The sequence below is a fragment of the Zeugodacus cucurbitae genome, chromosome 5 (genome assembly GCF_028554725.1).
Source record: "Zeugodacus cucurbitae isolate PBARC_wt_2022May chromosome 5, idZeuCucr1.2, whole genome shotgun sequence".
Taxonomy (NCBI): domain Eukaryota; kingdom Metazoa; phylum Arthropoda; class Insecta; order Diptera; family Tephritidae; genus Zeugodacus; species Zeugodacus cucurbitae.
The window spans coordinates 3,220,352-3,232,285 of record NC_071670.1 but is presented as its reverse complement, the minus strand read 5'-3'; positions in this window follow the sequence as shown (position 1 = coordinate 3,232,285).

Genomic DNA, 11,934 nt, shown 5'->3' with positions numbered 1-11,934 from the left:
TTTGAAGACACCTCAGCCACATTTCGCCCCCAATTTATTTTCGCGCTTTGCATTTCAAACGCTGCCTGACAGCTAATTTCCTGCGTTTTCGCACTCAAATGGGAGCTCGCACACTCGCAGCTGCCGGCTGTGCAGTTCTTCATACTAGTATTTATCTCATTAAGCGATTATAATCGCTAGCGACTAACGGCAAGGCAATGCGGCAGGTGATGCAAAGAAAAAGTAAAACAAGCGGCTTTATGTTAACTGCATTAAAAAGTTGATTATCGCGCGCAAAAAAAATGAAAGTGTGCAGAAGTACGCAAAAGGGCGCCAACGTGTGTCAACGTGTGTCAACCGCGACTGCAAACACGACCTTGTGGGCGACGCGTGAAGTGCGAGCTTTCAAATGCTTTAATGAGTTCGTGAGTATCTATGGTGGGACGCATGTAGTTAGCTCGCTACGTGTGTGTGTCGATGTAGCCTAGGGCTGTTCATTAGCGGCAGCTCTGAAGTGGATTAGTAGTTGTTGAGGCTGGTTTATGGCATTGGAGGACGACAATGAGCTTGGAGGACACTAATGTAGTGTGGTGCTTAAAGCGCTGTGTCACCAAGTGGTTGGATTAGCATTTGTTGGATAGGTAATGCTCAGGTTTTCTGCTTCAAATAGTCCAAATTTAATCCAACCCATAAATATTAGAGCTTAACTATGAAGAGATATTCACACACAGCGGAATCTTGCTTCACTTTCAGAGAAAAAAAGCCTTGGAAAAGCAAGAGTAGAAAGAAAACAATGAACCACGGAACGGCAGAGCCGTGAAAACATAAAACGTCCGAGAAATAAACTATGGGGAACTAGATCATTTCAAAGATGTAAAGTATACAATGAAAGCTGGTATAGAGAACAGTCTTGAAAAGCACCTTTCGGATAGATATACAGGTCGATAGCTTCCGAAAACTGGCGCCAGCAAATCTGATCTCATGAGGACACTGCTCTTCACAACTCAATATCGAGGTCTGGATATCGAGAAACATATCGATCTCGGCATAACCGTCGTGAAAACATAAAACGTCCGAGAAAAAAACTATGGGGAACTAGATCAATAGTATACGCAGCTTTACAATAAGATCAAAATAAAATTAATATTTTTACAGTTACTCTAAGCTTTTGGAGCTTTCGTCAGATCTTATACCAGTATTGTTTTCTTTGAGTAGAGTTGAAAGCTTTGCAATAAGATGACAATAATATTTATATTCTTATAATTGCTCAAGGATTTTTGAGCTTTCGACAGAGCTTTCACATTCAGTAATACATATAAGAAGCTTTACAAAGAGATAAACTATGGGGAACTAGATCAATTCAAAGATGTAAAGTATACAATGAAAGCTGGTATAGAGAACAGTCTTGAAAAGCACCTTTCGGATAGATATACAGGTCGAAAGCTTCCGAAAAAGAGCGCCAACAAATCTGATCTCATGAGGACACTCCTCTTCACAATTCAATATCGAGGTCTGGATATCGAGAAACATATCGATCTCGGCATAACCGTCGATGGATCTCATTGGTCTGATCATCTGAAGGTGATCAATGGATCTGGAAATACGGTAATCGCAGTATTTAGTTATTACTGCATCGCTGCGACGAGTTTGACATATGTATAATCCATCAGCCGTTCGGAGCTCATTAGCTCATTTAAAAGTCGTATGACCCTTATTAAGAAGATATAAAAGAACTATACCACGAATGGAAGAGCATGAAGAAGATATATTCAACAATGACAAAAATTATCCATTAGTACAAATAGACAGGTAATGAAATAATAAGTGAGTACGGCAAAGCCAAATCAGCGAGGTCAGCAACGATAGCACAAAAACATAGACGAAACGAACTACTACAATAATCAGCGCATTAGAGCTGTCAGGCAGTAAGTGGGCGGCATTGTATTACAGATCTGAATGAGGACAGAAATTTTTCGTTAATTTACAACTAGAACGAAAGTTTTCGTAAATTTCCGCATCAAATCTGACAGCTCGCGGCCGAGCTCAGGAACTAAGTGCTTTGTGTGACCGCTTGCCGGTGAGAGTCTTTTTAATTAGCGGCGCGCAACAAATTTAAATACGCCAGCAGTCCAAGCGACTTCCACTCGGCAATTATTGGCGGAGTGGTTAGCTATCAATTAACGGCAATAAGTTCGCGACAGCGCTAAGCCGCGCCGCAGCTGATGTGTGACAGATGCAACGGAGCCGTGTTATTTGTGTCAATAAATGTTTCTTTTTTCGGACTGAAAACGTCACTGGCGTATGGTTGGACAATTAACACACAACACTCACACGCAGCCAAAGATTAGCAAGCGCGCACTTTTGCTGCTTTACTGCAGTTTTTTCGTCTGTGCTTTTGATTGCATTTGGTTTTTGCGGAAGCTTGAAGTGTCTATGCAACGCTGCAGCTTCCATATGCGCTGACAAGTTTTTTTCAATTTTTTTTCTATTTTTCTGCTTTTCATATTCACTTTTCGCCACTTTTACCAGCGCAGTTGGTCAGTAGCGCTTGGTAATTACGAAGTTGCTGTTTGACCAGTAGCTGCGGCACGTTCTCTAGTTTTAGCGCCATAATAGTTGGCTTTTTTTCGCGGTGACTGTTAGAGTGTTAATTATTGCTGTTTTAATGCATTCGTTGAGTTTGCTTATTGTTGTTGTTGCTGTTTGCATTACGCATTTGGCTTGAAGACTAATTGCATTTTTTTGCAAAATCGTGATTATATGTGAGGAAAAAAATAACTAATTAAAATTTTTAGACCCAACAGATTTGGGTTTACGGATCAGTCAGTTTCTGAAACCACTTCTGACGCTCCAGCGCGCACAAACTGGCCGAAGGTATTAAAAGTAGAGAATGGACTTGAGGTATCAACCGATATGTGAGCAAAATCATTACCTAAGGAGATATTAACCGATTATTTTTGACGTCATAGCCAAGTCTGTGAGTCTATCCAAGTGAAGCAAAGAAAAGTAATTCGCCGATGTAGTCGAATGGAGGATGGAGTCATATGTAGAAGTTCACGTAAGTGAGGAAAGTTTCTGACTGCCATTCACTTGGGAGTGGCCAGGAACGATTCTTTTACATGTGGCTCAAGCAGCTCACAACTTCCGGTCTTAGACCAAGTATCCTCTGGGTAGCCAACAGACATCCGTCTGGAAGCGAGCTAAAGTGAGAAGGCGAATCCCGCTTATGCGGTTGTGCGTAGGGCTTGGGACCCACCACATAAAAACGAATAACCAGTGAATAAGAAACACAGGCCTCGGATGAGAAACCCCCCTTTTGATGACGACCACGGCAAACGTATAAAGGACTATGATTTAAGGGCATGCACCTGGAATGTCCGGACCCTTAATTGGGAAGGTGCCTCTGCCCAGCTGGTTGATGTCCTCGTAAGAGTAAAGGCTGACATCACCGCAATCCAAGAAATGCGATGGACGGGACAAGGACGGAAGAAGGTGGGTCCTTGTGACATCTACTACAGCGGCCATATAAAGGAGCGCAAATTCGGTGTGGGATTCGTGGTGGGAGAGAGACTCCGTCGTCGAGTCCTGGCATTCACTCCGGTGGATGAACGTCTAGCCACAATCCGCATCAAAGCGAGGTTCTTCAACATATCGCTGATTTGCGCCCACGCCCCGACGGAAGAGAAGGACGATGTGACCAAAGATACCTTCTATGAGCGCCTAGAACGTACCTATGAGCGCTGCCCCCGCCACGATGTCAAAATCGTGCTTGGCGATTTCAACGCTAGGGTGGGTAAAGAAGGTGTCTTTGGCACAACAGTCGGAAAATTCAGCCTCCATGACGAAACATCACCAAACGGTCTGAGGCTGATCGACTTCGCCGGGGCCCGAAATATGGTCATCTGTAGCACTAGATTCCAGCATAAGAAAATCCATCAAGCTACTTGGCTGTCCCCGGATCGAATCACTCGCAACCAGATCGATCATGTTGTGATAGATGGACGACATGTCTCCAGTGTTTTTGATGTGCGTACGCTTCGTGGTCCCAACATCGACTCAGACCACTATCTTGTAGCAGCTAAGATACGCACCCGCCTCTGTGTAGAAAAGCGCACACGTCAACAAACACAAGGAAGGTTCGACATCGAGAAGCTGCAATCACAACCGACAGCCGAACGATTTTCTACTCGACTTGCACTCCTGCTCTCTGAGAGCACTCATCAGCATCTCGGTATAAGGGAGCTGTGGGACGGCATATCAAACTCCTTACGTACAGCTGCAACCGAAACCATTGGCTTTCGGAAAAGCCAAAAAAACAGCTGGTATGATGAGGATTGTCGTCTCGCAGTGGAGAGAAAACAGACTGCCTACCTCGCAATGTTGCGATCGACCGCAACACGAGCGGGATGGGAAAGATACCGAGAGCTGAAGAGGGAAGCGAGACGCATTTGCAGAAAAAGAAAGAAAGAGGCAGAAATGCGTGAGTATGAAGAGCTTGACAAGCTGGCCGACAGGGGTAATGCTCGAAAATTTTACGAAAAGATCCGGCGACTAACTGAAGGTTTCAAGACCGGAGCACACTCCTGTAGGACCCCCAGCGGTGATCTAGTGGTTGATGACCAGAGTATACTGTGTTTGTGGAGGGAACACTTCTCCAGCCTGCTGAATGGCAGTGAAAGTACAACACCAGGAGATGGCGAACCCGATTCCCCAATCGACGACGATGGAACAGATGTTCCATTGCCCGACCGTGAAGAAATTAGAATAGCAATTACCCGCTTGAAGAACAACAAGGCGGCGGGGGCCGATGGATTGCCGGCCGAGCTATTCAAATACGGCGGCGAAGAGCTGATAAGGTGCATGCATCAGCTTCTTTGCGAAATATGGTCGGAAGAAAGCATGCCCGACGATTGGAATCTCAGTGTACTCTGCCCAATCCACAAAAAGGGAGACCCCACAATCTGCGCCAACTATCGTGGGATAAGCCTCCTTAACATCGCTTATAAGGTTCTATCGAGCGTACTGTGTGAAAGACTAAAGCCCACCGTCAACAAACTGATTGGACCTTATCAGTGTGGCTTTAGACCTGGAAAATCAACAACTGACCAGATATTCACCATGCGCCAAATCTTGGAGAAGACCCGTGAAAAAAGGATCGACACACACCATCTATTTGTCGACTTTAAAGCTGCTTTCGACAGCACGAAAAGGAGCTGCCTTTATGCCGCGATGTCTGAATTTGGTATCCCCGCAAAACTAATACGGCTGTGTAAGTTGACGTTGAGCAACACCAAAAGCTCCGTCAGGATCGGGAAGGACCTCTCCGAGCCGTTCGATACCAAACGAGGTTTCAGACAAGGTGACTCGCTATCGTGCGACTTCTTTAACTTGATGCTGGAGAAAATTATAAGAGCTGCAGAGCTAAATAGAGAAGGTACAATCTTCTACAAGAGTGTACAGCTCCTGGCGTACGCCGATGATATTGATATCATCGGAAACAACACCCGCGCCGTTAGTTCTGCTTTTTCCCGCCTGGATAAGGAAGCGAAGCGAATGGGTCTGGTGGTGAACGAGGACAAGACGAAATATCTCCTGTCATCAAACAAACAGTCAGCGCATTCGCGTCTTGGCTCCCACGTCACTGTTGACAGTCATAACTTTGAAGTTGTAGATAATTTCGTATACCTATGAACCAACATTAACACCGATAATAATGTCAGCCTTGAAATCCAACGCAGAATCACTCTTGCCAACAGGTGCTACTATGGACTGAGTAGGCAATTGAAAAGTAAAGTCCTCTCTCGACGAACAAAAACTAAACTCTACAAGTCCCTCATCATTCCCGTCCTACTTTATGGTGCAGAAGCGTGGACGGTGTCAACATCCGATGAGACGGCACTAGGAGTTTTCGAGAGAAAGGTTTTGCGGAAGATTTACGGTCCCTTAAACATTGGCAACGGCGAATACCGCAGAAGATGGAATGATGAGCTGTATGTGTTGTTCGACGACATAGACATAGTCCAGCGAATAAAAAGACAGCGGCTACGCTGGCTGGGTCATGTTGTTCGAATGGATGAAAGTGCCCCAGCTCTGAAAGTTTTCGATGCAGTACCCGCTGGTGGAAGCCGAGGAAGAGGGAGACCTCCACTCCGGTGGAAGGACCAGGTGGAGAAGGACCTGTCTTCACTTGGTATTACCAATTGGCGCCAAACCGCCAAAAGGAGAGATGCGTGGCGCACTGTTGTGGACTCGGCTATAACCGCGTAAGCGGTTTCTACGCCAGTTAAGAAGAAGAAGAAGAAGAAGTCGAATATATACGAATTGAGAACTTTATAGTTATTTTCGTATAAATATTTACATAAAAACGCGGTCCAATAAGTGCTTAGCTCCACGCCCCTTCGCCCATTCTGGACAACAATTAGAACGCTGACACCACTTCACAACCGTGTCCACTGATACCCACCAGAAACTAAGAAACAGTTCAAATATTGAACTTTACTCGACGAACCTGTTCCAATGAAAGACTCTTCTATCGGTCGAACTGGTAACTACCGTTTTCAGAGTTCTAAAAAGTATGATTTACATCGACTACCTTGAGTAGGACGAAACGATCATAGGGCCGATTGAATGACGACTTTACTCGGCGAACTTGCTTCGAAGATAGTCTGTACCATCGGCCGAAGAGGTGGTCTCCACCGATCTCTAAAGTATTATATGATTTACATCAACTATCTGAAGAAGGACGAAATGTCACAGGACCGATTCGACAACGAAGTGTAGAAACAACGGCCTCATTTGACGAAGACTTGAAAGAAGATACCTTCTTTATCAAGCACTAGCTTTAAACTTAGGATGGACAACATCAAACGAGATCTCTGTTTTTTTTTTTTTTTGAATAAAAAGGTAGTATACAGAGTTTCAATCAGGGTGGGTGGATTCCAAAAGTAGACTAAGAGATACCTTCACTACGCCTTAAAAAGCGAAACTCACGCCAACTATCTCAGAACCACACATCTAAATAGATGAATGAATCTATAGAGTAACCTAATCCACCTAAAAAACGAAAAAAATATGCTCACAACAACTCCATTCTAACCACAACAACAAAGAATGGAATATTACATCAAACTAACTGCAATGTAATATCTTTAAAATGATCTGCGACGGTGGAAGTAATTTCGCTGACTTTTTCATTTTCTACTCTCGAGATTATTTTTATGCAAATTATGCGAGGCAGCGGATATGCGAGTGTATCTCGCAACTCGCGTGGAGAGGACGCGTGAATGGGCGCTTAAGCGGAATGTGATGCGCAGTGACTGGCGGGTGCATGGCAGCAAACACACACACACATATTATTCCCAGACGCGTGCATGGCAACAACAACAATAACAATTGCCATAATATCAGCGCTACAACAACAAGTAACTAGAACGTCAGTTACGATGCAATCAGTAGATGGCTGGCAGCAGACAGGCGAACAAAAATTCGCGCTTTGAGAGCAATTCACAAATGCACTGGCAAGTAAACGCTGCACCTCCTGCCGCTGGAGCGTGTGCATAACTGCATATTTAACTTGTGTTCATATATGTCTGCGGCATTCATAGCAAATTGCATGCATTTAAAAATTCTTATCACTGCATACACATCTCCATTCAAATGAATCGCCGCGTTGTGCCCATGAGTGGGTGTGTGTGTATGTATGAGGATTTGTATATATTCATGCAACATATATGTATGTGCGTTGGACGTCACCTTAAGCGTCGCTTGCCAAATATGTGCACCAACACTCGAAATATATGTATAAGTATTCATTTGTATATGTATTAGAGTGGCTATGTGTTCCTTCATGTGCCTTTGCGTCGGTGTTGGTGTTTATCTGGCGTCTGCAGTGTGAGCCCACGTATTTGCTGATTTTGCCATTTCGCGGCATAATACACAACAGTACTTTTGTAAAAAATTTTGCACACACATACGAGGGCTGCTATATATATTTCTGGCCTAATACAACAAATTTCGAAAAAAATTTAATTAATCGTCTCTGCTCAGACTAATTCCAGAAAAATACAGATTTTAAATATTTAATTTGTAAAATTTGTTAAACTTTCATATTTCGTAACAAAAATAAAAAAAAAAAATGTTTGTACGATCTCGTAAAAAACAACAAATTTTGAAAAGCATAATCAATTCTGTTTGTTCAGACTAGTTCCAAAAAAATACAGATTTGAATTATTTAATTCGTAAAATTTGTAAAAGTTTCAAATTTCGTAACAAAAATTTTATATTTTGTTTAAATGAATTATGGAAAAAGCCAGTGTGCAAATAGACGCAAATATTGAGAAAAGTTTGTTAAAAAAATTAAAAAAAAAATATTTACTTTTTTTAATTAAAAAAAAATTAAAAAATATTAAAAAAAAAAACAAATTAAAAAAAATTTAATTTTAATTAAAAAATATAAAAAAAACATTGCAAACAATAAAATTATTGTTATAAGTTCTTAAAATAAGAATTATAAACAAATTGTTATTGAAAAATTATATTTTCCGAAAATATAATTCAAAATTATAATTCATATTTTTTAAATATTAAAATTCAGTTAAAAACATATTTTTAAAATTTATAATCAAAGAACAAAAATTGGAAATTTTAACAATAGTTTTATTAAATACGATCTGTAAAAATCAAGTGAAATTTTCATGAATTTTTTTTGGAAGGAAAAAAATTCTTTAATTTAAAAAATTTTATTTAAAAGTTTACGCTACAGATTTTCCTTTCCTTAAAAAAAAACAACATAAAGAAAAATTTTTAAAATCAAGTTAAATTATAAAACTCGAACAAATTAAACAAAAAATTAAATTTATGTCACTTATTCCTGGAATGTCGCCACATGATTGCACACGTGTTTCTTTTTATTTATTTTTTATTATTACACAATAATGCTTATCTTTTTTGTTGAATAAATTGTTATATATTTCCTATTCGAATTGTGCTTTTTAATACTTATTTATTTTATTTTTGGTTGCAAATACCCAGTGGGGCAATCGCATTTATTCGCTAATGTTGACACATTTTCGCTTATAATAAGCCATGCTTTCAAAAAAGTTACAAAAATAATTTTTTTTTAAGATAAATTTTTCGATAATTTAATTTATAAAAAAAGTCAAAAAGTTTATTTACAACAAAAATATATTTTTTAAAACATAAAAACATGATCAAATAATTGTATTTCAAATTAATTAATAGAAAAATGTCAAAGTCAAAGTGAAGTTGTCAAAAAAATTTAAAATTTTGAAATCAAAATTGTGTTATATATGTATTAAGGAATCCACTGACAATCTAACACATTCATTATCCATTTTCAGATTTTACTTTTATTTTTTTTATTTTTTTAATTTTAAAAAATTTTTTGTAAATTTTATTTTTAAAATTCCATTTTCAATAAAAATGTGTTGCAAATATAATCAAAATTCCATTTAAACGCGCGTTTATTAAATTTAGCGCACATGTGTGTTAATTAAAGCAAATTTTCACTCAAAATTTGTTACGTGTTTCTTTTTTTTTCATTTAAAAAAACCTCGAATTTAGCGCCCCATTTCCGTCAGTATTTTAATCAACTAAAAATTTACAATATTCGCCTGGTTCGGCGTAGTTTTTCGTGAATACGAGTATTTATATGTTTACCAGTCACTCCCCAACGTATTGAATAACAATTAAGCGCGCGCATTGCATATTTTGAGGCGCGATAGCTTGTCTACTTTTTATTATTATTTTTTTTGCATGTTTCCATTCATGTTTTTCCCTTGCTGTTCACAATATTGCCACTGTCCTTGTCATTTTTTCATCTACCCCCCAACCACACTTCATTTTCATGCATTTGCCCGTTCCATTCGTGCATTGCTCTGCATTGTTCTTACCCTGCCCTGCACTGCACTGCCTCTGCTGGTAGCCGATCACGAATGCCTCGTGGGACATGTCAGCCGGTTGTATTAATTTTAATTGAAAATACCAACAAGCGATCACAGCACCGGCAGTTCAATAGGCGCAAACAACAATGCAAGTTGTACAGTTGCCCCACCAATCATTTTGCGAAGCAACAGCAACAACAACAACTACAACAGCTGTACATTTCTCAGCGCAAATTCACAAAAATGTTGCAAACTTCCTTTTTGGTGTTTTCAACTTTTTCAGTTTTAATTTTCGCTGCTCTCTGCTTGTTTGCTCGCCATCTTACACATACTGCTATATTTTATTCAGTGATACCGTAAGCGGCACATACACGATTGTGCTCCATTTTTGGTTTCGATCTCTTATGCAGCAACATATAAACTATTTTTTTATTTTCCCTTGCCTCGACTGGATTTAGTGCTCGATACGTTGGGTCACTACAAAATTTATGACTTACATGAGCGCAAATATTGAGAAAAAATATTTAAAAATTTTTTTTGAAAGAAATTTAAAAATAAAATTTTGAAAATAATTAAAAAAAATTAATTTTGAATAAAAAATTTCAAAAATATTTTTTTTTTAACAAAAATTCAAAAAAAAAATGTAATAAATATATTATAAAACAAAAATTTTAATAATAATAAAAATGAGTAGAAACGCAAAAAACTAACTTCAAATATAAAAAAAATTAATACAATTAATCTAATTAAAAAAAATAGAAAATAATTTAAAAATATAGTAATTGAATAAAAAAAAAATTATTCAAACAAACAAAAGCCATTTCCAATGGAAAATATCAAATAACATTTATTCACACCAAAATTGCTTACACCAATTGAACTGTCAGTGTGGTGTGCTGCCTTTTCCGGTTGCGTTGCATGCCTGGGAAATTGGTAACCGCGCACATACGAAATAAATCAATTAAAGCAATTTATTGGTTTCCTCTGGCCAAAAATACGAGCATGCTGCTCCATATGTACACACATACATACATACATATACAAACAGCCTAAATTATTTTGAAATTTTATATATTTTTTTTATTTTAGGTGATTTTTATATTGGCATTTCATTTATTTACTTTTATTTTTGGAGTGGCTTAAAAATTTATGTGAGAACTCAAATCGAATTCAATTTGGTGGTAGAAATTGAAAACAACGCCAAAAAGTAGGCTAAGGATAAATGTGGTTGCTAGAGAATTTAATATTTATAAGCGTTTTGTGCAGCAGATTGCTTTCATTACGTGAATTTGAAAATAATATCGACATATAAAAGTATAAATTTAGTAGAAATATTTTTAAAAAATAATCAAAATTCAGAATATTTTATTTTTGTAATTGAAATACTTTTATGAATTATGAAAGTTTTCTTTTAAAATTTTTTTTGAAATAAAGCGATTTAAAAAATTTAATGAAAATAATGCAAGAAAAAATAAAAAAAAAACAATACAAAACTAAAAACAAATTAAAAAAAAAATAAAAAATTTAATACAAAAATATTTTTTTTTTAATTTAATTTAATTTTTTTTTTATTTATTTAGAAATTTGTTTAAATTCACAAATGTTTTGTTTTTTAATATGCGAACTTATTTAAAAATAATTTAATATTAATTTTAATTTACAAATTTAATTAAATTCAAATATTATTATTTTTTATTTACAAATTTAATTAAATTCAAATATTATTATTTTTTTTAATATAAAAACTTAGTTAACAAACAAAAAAATTACTCTTGTTTTTTAAAAATTTAATTAAATTAATTTTTTTTTAATTTACAAATTTGAAAATAATTTAATATTAATTTAATTTTAATTTTAATTTACAAATTTAATTAAATTCAAAAATTATAATTTTTTTTAATATAAAAACTTAGTTAACAAACAAAAAAATTACTCTTGTTTTTTAATAATTTAATTAAATTAATTTTTTTTAATTTACAAATTTGAAAATAATTTAATATTAATTTAATTTTAATTTTAATTTACAAATTTAATTAAATTCAAATATTATTAT